The 10,440-nt window shown below is 39.0% G+C and overlaps 1 long non-coding RNA gene across 1 annotated transcript; it reads right to left on the reverse strand.

Annotated features, from left to right (window-relative positions):
* Positions 1–8,764: 8,764 nt before the first annotated feature.
* LOC138166625 (uncharacterized) lies at positions 8,765–10,210 on the reverse strand. Its single transcript, XR_011169653.1, has 2 exons — positions 9,862–10,210; positions 8,765–8,867 (listed from the first exon to the last, which is right to left on the reverse strand). It is a non-coding gene; the product is annotated as an uncharacterized lncRNA (long non-coding RNA).
* Positions 10,211–10,440: the final 230 nt, after the last annotated feature.

Genomic DNA, 10,440 nt, shown 5'->3' on the forward strand with positions numbered 1-10,440 from the left:
TTAGTACCACAACCAGAAATAACTGGCCGTGTAACATTGAGCAAGTTACTTAACCCCAATTGCTTAAAAAAAAAACCTAAACAGGGTCACAGAGAGTCAGACACAACTGAGCTCTGAGGTACCTTTCAGTTTCAGATCTATGAGTCTGTGAAATTAAACCCACAAACATTCATCAATAATTTATTTAACTTAAATATTTAAATATGTAAAACATGGAGAGAATTTTGTGATGTAGAACAAAGAGTGATAGATTTGGAGTCAGAGGATCTGGGTTTGAATCTTGAGTGCCATTTTTGACCATTTTGATCCAGGACAAGTAGATCCATTTCTCTGGTCTTGTCAGTGAAACGAAGTGGGTTAGACAAAAAGATCTCTGGGGTCCCTTCCAGGTCTAGATCTAGGAAACTGTCTCCATATTTGTATTCTCAGTGCCTACCACAGTGCCCAAGACCTAGGAGGTACTTAGTAAATACTTGCTTGCTTGACTGATTGGTGCTATGAAATAGGTCTGTACATGCTAATTGATAGAAATTATGCACTGGAATTCATCAGGAAAGAATTCATGTAGAAGATATCATTTGAGTTAAACTTTGGTTGTTATTTTAAATAGTATTTTATTTTTCCCAATTACATGCAAAGACAATTTTTAACATTCATGTTTTTTAAAAAATTGAGCTCCAAAGTCTCTCCCTCTTCTCCTTTCCCTAAAAAGGTAAGAATTTTAAATAGGATATATATATATATATATATATATATACACACACACACACACACGCAATCATGCAAAACTCATTTCCTTATCAGTCATGTTGTGAAAGAAGAAACAGACAAAAGGGAAAAACCATGAAAAAGCTAAAGAAAGTGAAAAGAGTATGCTTCAATCTGCATTCAGACTTCATTAGTTCTTTCTCTAGTTATGGATAGCATTTTCCATCATGAGTCTTTTGGAACTGTCTTGGATCATTGTAGTGCTGAGAAGAGCTAAGTCCATCATAGTTGATCATTGAACAATGTTGTTACTGTATACAATGTTCTTCTGGTTCTGCTCACTTTATTTTGCATCAGTTCTTCTAAGTCTTTCCAGGTTTTTCTGAAATCTACCTGCTCATCATTTCTTATAGCACAGTAGTATTTCATCACAATTATATCCCATAACTTGTTCAGACATTCCCCAACTGATGAGTATCTCTTCAATTTCCAATTCTTTGCCACCACAAAAAGAGATGCAATAGTTTTGTATGCAGGTCCTTTTGAGCTAAGCTTTGACAGAAGATTGGGATACTAAATAGTGAAGGCGAAGAGGGAGAACATTCCAGGCACGAGAGACATCTTATACAAAGGCCCAGAGAAGAAGTTGGAAAGTTTAACATGAGGAAGGTACAAGAATGACAACTGGAATGAGAGGGTCCTCAAGATGCCATCTTGCCTCAGTTTCCTCTTCTGTAAAATGATGGGTTTTTACCATAAGGCCTTTAAGGTCCCTTCTAGCTATAAATCTATGATCCTCTAAGTTAATCCAAGATGAATAAGTATATTTTTGCTGTGTATTCATGAAGGCATTCTTGAGGTTAAATAATATAAATTTATAGTGGACCAAGTAGCATGTTTGGTTTATTTTTAAAAATAACTCCTTTCTCCACATCTCAGCAGTATTCAGTGGTTCAGAAATAGGATTATTTCCCTTTCAAATTGCTGGACTCACTATGGTCACCGATCATTTATTCTCTCCCTGTTTGAAAATCACGTGATTAGTCCTGCAGATGTTTTTTCCAAAGGTTGAAAGGTATTATTTGCTTATTCACAATGGAAAATCAGTGACAGTTTTAATATTTACTGAAACCTGAATGCCAGCAATCGAACTTCCCCGGGCCCTTTGTGTATCTTCAAAACAGTACTTTTTTTTCTCCTCAAAGAACCAGTTTTACAAATTAAAGTGAATATGAATTATGAAATAGACTTACAATGAAATATTGAAACTGGACCTCATTTAAGTTTTGGTTTTAAGGAAAATACATTATTCACCAGAAGCAAGTCCTATGGGAGACAGTGGGCTCTCTCAATGGAGGCCTTCAAGCAAAGGCTGGGTAGACTTTTGTTGGCTATATGAGAAGGGGATTCTTGCTTGCTAAAGTCCCTTTCAACTTTGATATCCTGATGCTTCTTTGATTCTAAGTGAAAGCAGAAAGTAGGGGTGATGCAGGGTTGAAGATTAAGAGTAGTGTGTGAAAGGTAGAAGTCAGGAGGGTAGGGGCAGCTAGGTAGCACAGTGGATAAAGCACTGGTCCTGGAGCCAGGAAGACCTGAGTCCAAATTCAGCCAGAAAGAAAGAAAGAAAAAAAGGAAGAAAGGAAGAGAGAGAAGTTAGTAGAGTATAGTGAATAGAGAGTTAGACTTGTCATTTGGAAGACCAAAGTTAAAATCCTGCCTCCAGAGACTAAATGTGTAACCCTGGGCCATAACCTCTCAGTATGCTGGACAACTCTCTCTTGTTGTAGATAAGATACTGAGCTGTATTGGTAAAGGGAGTTTCCTCACCTGGGAGTGTCCTATACCAATGAAATAATAGATTCAGTCCCCATCTCTCACCTATTGTTAAAAATTCTACCATTAGAGTAACCAAAAGCAAAACTAAAGAGAACAGTCATAATATGACATTTTATTAAGGGTTCCCACCCCCTTTCTATTCTCATCCAATATGGCACACTTCCTACAGTATTTCAATTCAATCCAATCTTAGATACTTACTGACAATCAGCATCTATGATAAAAGTATTTCACTTAATCTAGTCTTAGAATAATATTTGACATCAGCCAGTCAAATACAAACCAGTGGCAATTCTAGAGGCCTTAGAGATAAATAGGAAACTTCCAATGCCCTAACAGCCAGGGTTTCTTCATCAACTGGGACAAAGTTCTGTTTTCTAGATGATATCCTTCCTGAGTACCAAGCAATTAGACTGTTATTCAGGGCAATGAGTGCTAGACTTACAATCAGAGGTCCTGAGTTCAAATTTCAGATTTCCTGTCAAAGCTCAGCTTCCTCATTTATCAAATAAAGATGGCCACTAAGGTCCTGTTTGGACTTAAGATTGTGATCTGAAATCTGGAGGTTAGGGCACACCTCCACCATCAAACAAGAAACTCCATGATAAGAAATTGTGATTAATGCTCATAATAATATACCCATACAGATATAGAAGTCAAGAATTACTTGATGTTCCAGAAGCCAAATTCATGAGAACACCATCTTCCTATTGGAGGTTACGGATTTAGATCTAGAAGGGATATTAGAGTCTCCCAGAACACTAAGAGTTTAAGTCACTTATCCAAAGCCATATGATCAATATGAGTTAAAAATTGAACTTGAATCCATTTTTCATGTCTCCAAGGACAGCTCTCAAGTCATGACATCATTTTGCCTCTTCCTCTCATTCAACACCCTGATTTTACAACTTAGGTAACGGAGGCTCAGAGAGGTAAAATAAGTTCCCACAACTAATAAATGAAGAAAGGGGTATTTGAACCCAGGGTCTATGACTCCAAAGTTAATGCTGCTAACCACAAGGAAATGACCCAGCAAAGGTGTCAGGTGAGGGAAGGAAAACATGGTAGAGCTTCTGTGATTTTAAGTGTAAGTGGAAAGTGGGTTGAAGATTAAAAGAAGTGTGTGAAGGTAGGTTTGAAGAGCTTGCTTTGTTCTTGGAGTGGGCCCATCATGTCTTACAGCTATCATCAATCAGTCAGCAAATATTATTAAGGAACAGGGCTAGGCACTGGGGGAAATCAAGAAAAGGCAAAAAGAATTTCTGCCCTCAAGGAGTTTACTTTTTTTTTTTTTTTTGATTTTTGGAGGGCAACGAGGGTTAAGTGACTTGCCCAAAGTCACATAGCTAGTAAGTGTGTCAAGTGTGTGAGGCCGCATTTGAACTCAGGTCCTCCTGACTCCAGGGCTGGTGATTTATTCACTGCACCACCTAGCTGCCCCATAGGAGTTTACATTTTAATGAAACAGCATAGTTAGATCAGTACATGTGAGATCAGTATGGAACACATGCAAGGTTCTTTGGCTTGAATAGAGTGAATTCCTGCAGCCCTGATAAAGAAACCTAAGATGGTGATTCTGAAAATTGAGTTTCTTATTTCTTTTTTCCTTCCCCCTCATATTCCTGGTATATTGAAATGACAGGGGAATTCCAAGTCTTTCAGTGATTTAATACTTTTCAAACCCATCACTGAAATATGGTACCATGCCTACAATTCTAAGAAACACTGAGGAAATTGTAGTGGCAACAAAAATATAAGCCAAAGGTACTCGACTCATAATTCTCTTTGATTACTAATGACTGTTTGGGTACAACAGGTTGACCTTGTCAACTAAAATCAACTGTTATTAATCTTGGTAAAGGTCAAGTTTTAGGAACTTTCCTAACAAAACAGCAAGAAGCTGATTGGATACAGGCACTGAGTATAAGTGCTTTCATACAATCGGTGTGGTCCACTGGGTATACAAACTGGTTCCAGGGCACTTTTTTTAGTTAAATATTGATGCTTTTAATTTTTTCCAGTTTTGAACCAAAGGCAGATTTCTAAACTGCTGGAGAATTGGTACAATGATTGGATGCAGATGTAATGGCCTTGGCTCCCCTTTATAATTTCCCAGGTCCTTAGAGAAGCCTTAGGGAATCTTTTGACAACTTCGGGAGTCTGGTTGGTTCAGTGATATGAATGGTTTACCCACTGAAGGCTAGCGGAATAAGCCACTCTCTTGTAATGACGAGTGGAAAATCCCAGGAAGCTTTTGGCTTCAAGCAACATCAGTTGGGTAATCCTTGCCATCTTGAAAAATGCATGGTGGCCTTAACAATTTTGGCACTAGGCCTCATGAGAAAATACTGTGAGAAAATACTTTGGAAGGTATGTTTGTCAATTGCACAAGTTATCTTCCAGCCTTTCAGGAGCTGACTTCCATCTTATACTCACAAATGAATTCTTCTGCTACAAGTTTTGGTAACTCAGCTAGGTTGCATTGATGCTCTGACTATGATAGATGCAAGGATGATAGAGTGTGAAACCATCTAGGTTCTCTTCCCCCCTCCCTTATTTTGCAGATGAGGAAAAAGAGTCCCAGGGACATTAACTGACTTGATTTACCTAAGGTGATAGAAGTAGTAAATGTGGAGTGGGGAATTAAATTCATGATTTTTGGCTCTAAATTCATCAGTCTTTCCATTTCACCAAACCACCTCAGCCATGTGAGTTAGCTCACTTCATACCATGTGATGTGAATTGTCGTGTAGCTTACTCTCTCAAAAGTAGGTCTCCTAGCCACAGCATCAGCACAGTGCATTATGGGATATACACATAAAGCATCCCAGCCACACTACATGCCTGATGGAACACGCAATTTCCTGTGTTCTGGTGACCCTGATAGCTCTCTCTGTGTGGGTGACAAGGACAGTATTTGGTCACTGCTCAAGTACCACTTAATGGTTAGTTTTTTTGGCCCTCCTGGCTCAGAGTGAATGTAAATAGTATCTACTTCCTTCAAATACCTGTAGTCTTCTTGCATAGGGCTTTCTTTGTCTTAGGTCAAATATGATTGAGAGATATGGGTTTACTAGGGGGTTTCATCATAAGCTTCACATTCAAAATCACAAAATTTCAGAGTGGGAAAGGGCTTGGGTGACTTTCTAGTCCAACCCACATCAACCTTCCCCCACCCCATCCTACAATATCCCCAGATAACTGGCTATCCAGCCTTTGCTTAGAACACCTTGGATGTCAGAGTAGGGATCAGTGGACCTGGAATCAGATGGCATCTCTGAGGGTTACCTTTTACGTGACCTGGGGCAAATCACTTAACCTTGTTAGGCCTCAATTCCCTTCTCTTTCAGATGAGGGGGTTGGACTGATGTCCCTTCCAATTCTAGGCCTATGATCTGATGTCATTTACAAAATTCCCCCCACGTTTCAGTGGAGACAGATGGCACAGCTTTAGAACATTGGCAGTGATGCCATCACAAAGCATTTGATTTTTGTATCTCGATTTTTTATTTATCATTGGAATCTCTTAACAATAGCTGAAAGTTCTGGTTTGCAGGTCTACTTCTCATCACTCCAAGGGTTCATCTAAGGTTTCAGTGAAGTGGAAATGATGTGGAATCTTATCATGGTAGGTATTTAGGCCCTCTAAGCTCTCAGAGCCACACATTTCTGTTCAGAATCCTCTATTTAATTCACTTGAAGGTTCAAAGTCAGATTCAGCAAACATTTATTAAGTTATCTTCTACATGTAAGACGCTGACTTGGGCTTTGAGAATATACTCCCTGACCTTAAGGAGCTTACAATTTAATAGACAGGACATGAGTACATGATATCACCTATATACACATGCGTGTTCATAGACACACAAAATTACATATGTGTGTATTCATACACAATACTTATATATTTACAAGGCAGAATAGGGTTAGCGCATAGGAGAAGCATGAATAAAATGGCATGGGAAATTTTAAGAGGCAGATATCATTCTCATCTGATGTTATCAGAGAAGTCTTTTTGAGCAAATCGAGAATATTTGTAAAAGTGTGCAGTACAGGGCCTAGAACACAGAAGATACTTTTCATTGTTGTCTTTCACTTGTGTCTGACTCTTCCCATTTGAGTTTTTCTTGGTAAAGATACTGGTTTGTCATTTCCTTCTCCAGCTCATTTGACAGATGAGGAAACCAAGGCAAACAGAGTTTAAATACCTAATAGTAGACACTCATTAAATGCTTATTTCCCTTGAAAAAAACCAGTACTTGAGGAGGAACTTGAAGGAAAGAAGGTATTCCAGGATGTGGAAATGAAGGGCATTGAAAACAGCATGAAGAGAGGAGAGAACAGGATGAGAACGGGGGCAAGGAAATAAATAATCCAACTTGTTGAAAACTCAAAGTATACAGTCAAGAGTAGTGCCACATAAGTCTAAAAAGGTATACCAGAGCCGGTATGTGAAAGATCTTCAATGCCAAGGTAAAGAGATTATGCTTTACTTGGTAGATGACCACTGAAGTGTTTTGAAAAGAAGAGCAATCCTATAGAGTAGTACACTAGGAACATTGCTTCTTGTTTTTCAGGGGGCAGCTAGGTAGCACAGTGGATAGAGTGCCTGGCCTGGAGTCAGGAAGATTCACTCTCAAGCTCAAATCTGGACGCAGACACTTACTAGTTGTGTGACCCTGGATAAGTCACTTCACCCTGTTTGCATCAGTTTCCTCATCTGTAAAATGAGCTGTAGAAGGAAATAGCAAACCACTCCAATATCTCTGCTAGGAAACCCCCAAATGGGGGTAATGAAGAGTCAGACATGACTGAAACAACTGAACACAGAGCACTTGCTTGGTGACAGTGTGGAAAACGAATGAGAGAGAAAAGACTTGGGGGCAGGAAGATCAGTTAAGAGTCTATTACAATAATCCAAGTAAAAAGTGTAGAGACTTTAAATGAGGACAATTATAGTGGGAATGGAAATAATGGGAGAGATACTATGGAGATAGAGTCAACCAGACTAATTGCATGAGGTGGGAGCATTGAGGGAAAGTAGGAACAAAAAAGATTGAAATTTTGGGCCTGGTTGAAAAATTCTGTTCCAATACCTCCTCCTACATGAACAGTTGTCTGATGCTCCAACCTACCCACCCCAAAAAAGTGCTTCATAATTATTTTATATATATCCTGCATGTGGTTGTTGGGTCAATTTTCAGTCATGTTTGACCCTTCGTGACCCCATTTGTGGTTTCCTTTGCAAAGATATTAGGGTGGTTTGCCATTTCCTTCTCTAGCTCAATTTTACAAATGAGGAAACTGAGGCAAATAGGTTAAGTGATTTGCCCAGGGTCATATAGTTAGCAATGTCTGAGGCCAGATTTGAACTCATGAAGATGAGTTTTCCCGACTCCAGGTCCGGTCCCCTATCCATTGCACCACCTACCTAGATGTCCCATATCTTCCCTATGTGCCCCTATGTGCATACTATTTCCCTCATTGTTATATAAACTCCTTGACAGAAATGACTTTTGGTTTGGGAAGATTTTTTTTTTACTATTATCCTTGTTATACATTCTCAGTAATTATCCCTTTATAAAAGCTAATAGCATCAATAAGTATGTCCATATTAGGAAGCACTCCACATGGAAGCTTGTGAGCAATACCACTTTCCTGCTTTTATGTCTTTATTTGCCCCATCCCCTGCATCTAAAATGCATACATTCCCATCTTTGCTTCTTTAAATACTCCCCACCTTCAAGGTTCAAACCAAATGCCATCTCTTCCATGAAACTTTCCCCGATCTCCTTCATTGGCATTAATTTCTCCTTCTTTGTTTCTCTCATAGACTTCATTTTTCTCTCTCCTATGAAAGTATCACATTTTTATATTATAGGTACTTGGACTCACTTTATCTGAATGATGTTGTTATTTATTTTTAATTAATTAATTTTTAATTGATTCATTCTTATTAATTAATTTAATTTATAGAGGCAGTTGGATGGTAAAGTAGATAAAGCAGTGGGCCTGGAATCAGGAAGACCTGAGTTCAAATTCAGCTTCTGACACTTACTAGCTGTGTGATCCTGGGCAAATCTTAACCAGGTTCCAGTATTCAGATCACAGTTAATTGTTTTCCTCTAGCGCTTGAGAATGGAGTTATTAGATTGGCTATAGATGGTCAGTGTTCACAAGATTCCATCCTTATCATCAGAAAAACATATTGACTCAAGTGTTAGTCAACAGGTAAGGACAAGTAGTCCTTCAACATGACAATCCTTTATTGATATAAAACAATTCTGGGCAAGTCTCCATCTTGAAAACCCTGCAGCAAAGACCTGGAACTCAGAATAAACAAAACTATCAGGAACTGAAGAAATGAAAACACTCTCATTAGCAGTCAAGTACATAAACAAAGTAAAGGACTCTTCTTCCCCTTCTTCCTTCTTCTCCTTCACTCTCTTCTTTCCTCCCTCTCTCCTTTCTTTCCTCTGTTTCTCCCTTCCTTCCTTCCTTCCTTCCTTCCTTCCTTCCTTCCTTCCTTCCTTCCTTCCTTCCTTCCATCCTTCCACCCTTCTACCCTTCCTCTCTTCCTCCTTTCCTCTTTCTCATTTTCTCTTTCATTCTTTCTTTCTTTCATTCCATATCCTCAGTTTCTTCCTTCCCTCTTATCCCTTTCTCTTTTCTTTCCTTTATTCCCTCTCCTCCCTCCCTCCATCCTTTCTTCCATCTCTTTATTTCACTCTTTCCTCTTTCTCTTCTTCCACTCCAGATCCTTTCTCTCTTCCTTGCCTCTTCTCCTGTCTTTCACTTCCTCCTTTTCTTTGATTCTTTTCTTCCTTTCTCTATTTCCTCTTTTTATATCTCCATTCTTTTGCTCCATATTCTCTCTTCCTTCCTTTTCCTTCTCTCTTTTCTTTCTTTTTCCTCCCCACATAGTCCCTCTCCTCTCCCTTTCCCTTCCTCTTCAATAATTAAAACAATATCTTTTTATTTTATTGAGAACCAGTGTATTTAAACAAACAAACAATACCTAGCTATCAAGTTCAAACAACACAGGAATTGTAATAATTCACTGGGAAAAGAAAAGATTTGCAGCAACTCCTGAGTCCCACTGGTCCAGCTATGAGGCTAATAAGGACATCATACAATAACTCCACTTAGACCTCTGGGCAAAATCTGACTTCCCAACTCAGGGAACATGATCACCCAGCTCTAGACAGTTAGACATTAGAGTGGGGAAGAAAAGACTCAGAAAATCCCTGATTTTGCTTATTTTTTCTTTTACTTTCCCCAAATACAAGTTGTTCTCAAACAAAAAGTTTAATTTACCTGATTGTGAAATTTCTCCAACACATCCAGAAGCAGCAGGTTCAAAGACTTTGTGGTTTGGGGTAATTGAAGTACATTGAATCACATCAAGGTTAGGTTCCTGATGGAATCTTACAACTGATAGAAAAGAACAAAAGGCCTTAGTCACTTCTCACAGGCCTAGGCTCCCCTACCCTGACAGGTCAAAGAAGAAACCCTCCTTTTCTTTAAGCTGTGTATTGGGAATATCTCTCTATCTTCCACAAGCATTCAAACTAATTGCAAACACTGAGGTAGTTTCAAAACTAGTTTAGAAACCAAAAGAGAAAGGGAGGAGAAGCAGGATGAAAGGGGAACTTTAGGGGAGGGAAAGTACACTATGTAATGGAGGGGAAACGGAGAGAATCAGGTCACTGACTCTGAGCCAGGAAAATTCATAGGAGGGGAAAGTAGGGCAGAAGAAGTATTTCATGTGAACTTTGCCAAGGTTTTTATGTGGGACCAGAAGAAATTTCTCTCTTCTCCCTTTTGGAAAATGGTTGTGGGCTGGAAAGATTGCTAGGCATGCCGATGTCATTTTCGTGCCTTAATCAACCTTCT

Source organism: Petaurus breviceps, unplaced genomic scaffold (genome assembly GCF_028583685.1).
Source record: "Petaurus breviceps papuanus isolate PSGF00001 unplaced genomic scaffold, PetGlider_PUasm1.0 225, whole genome shotgun sequence".
Taxonomy (NCBI): domain Eukaryota; kingdom Metazoa; phylum Chordata; class Mammalia; order Diprotodontia; family Petauridae; genus Petaurus; species Petaurus breviceps.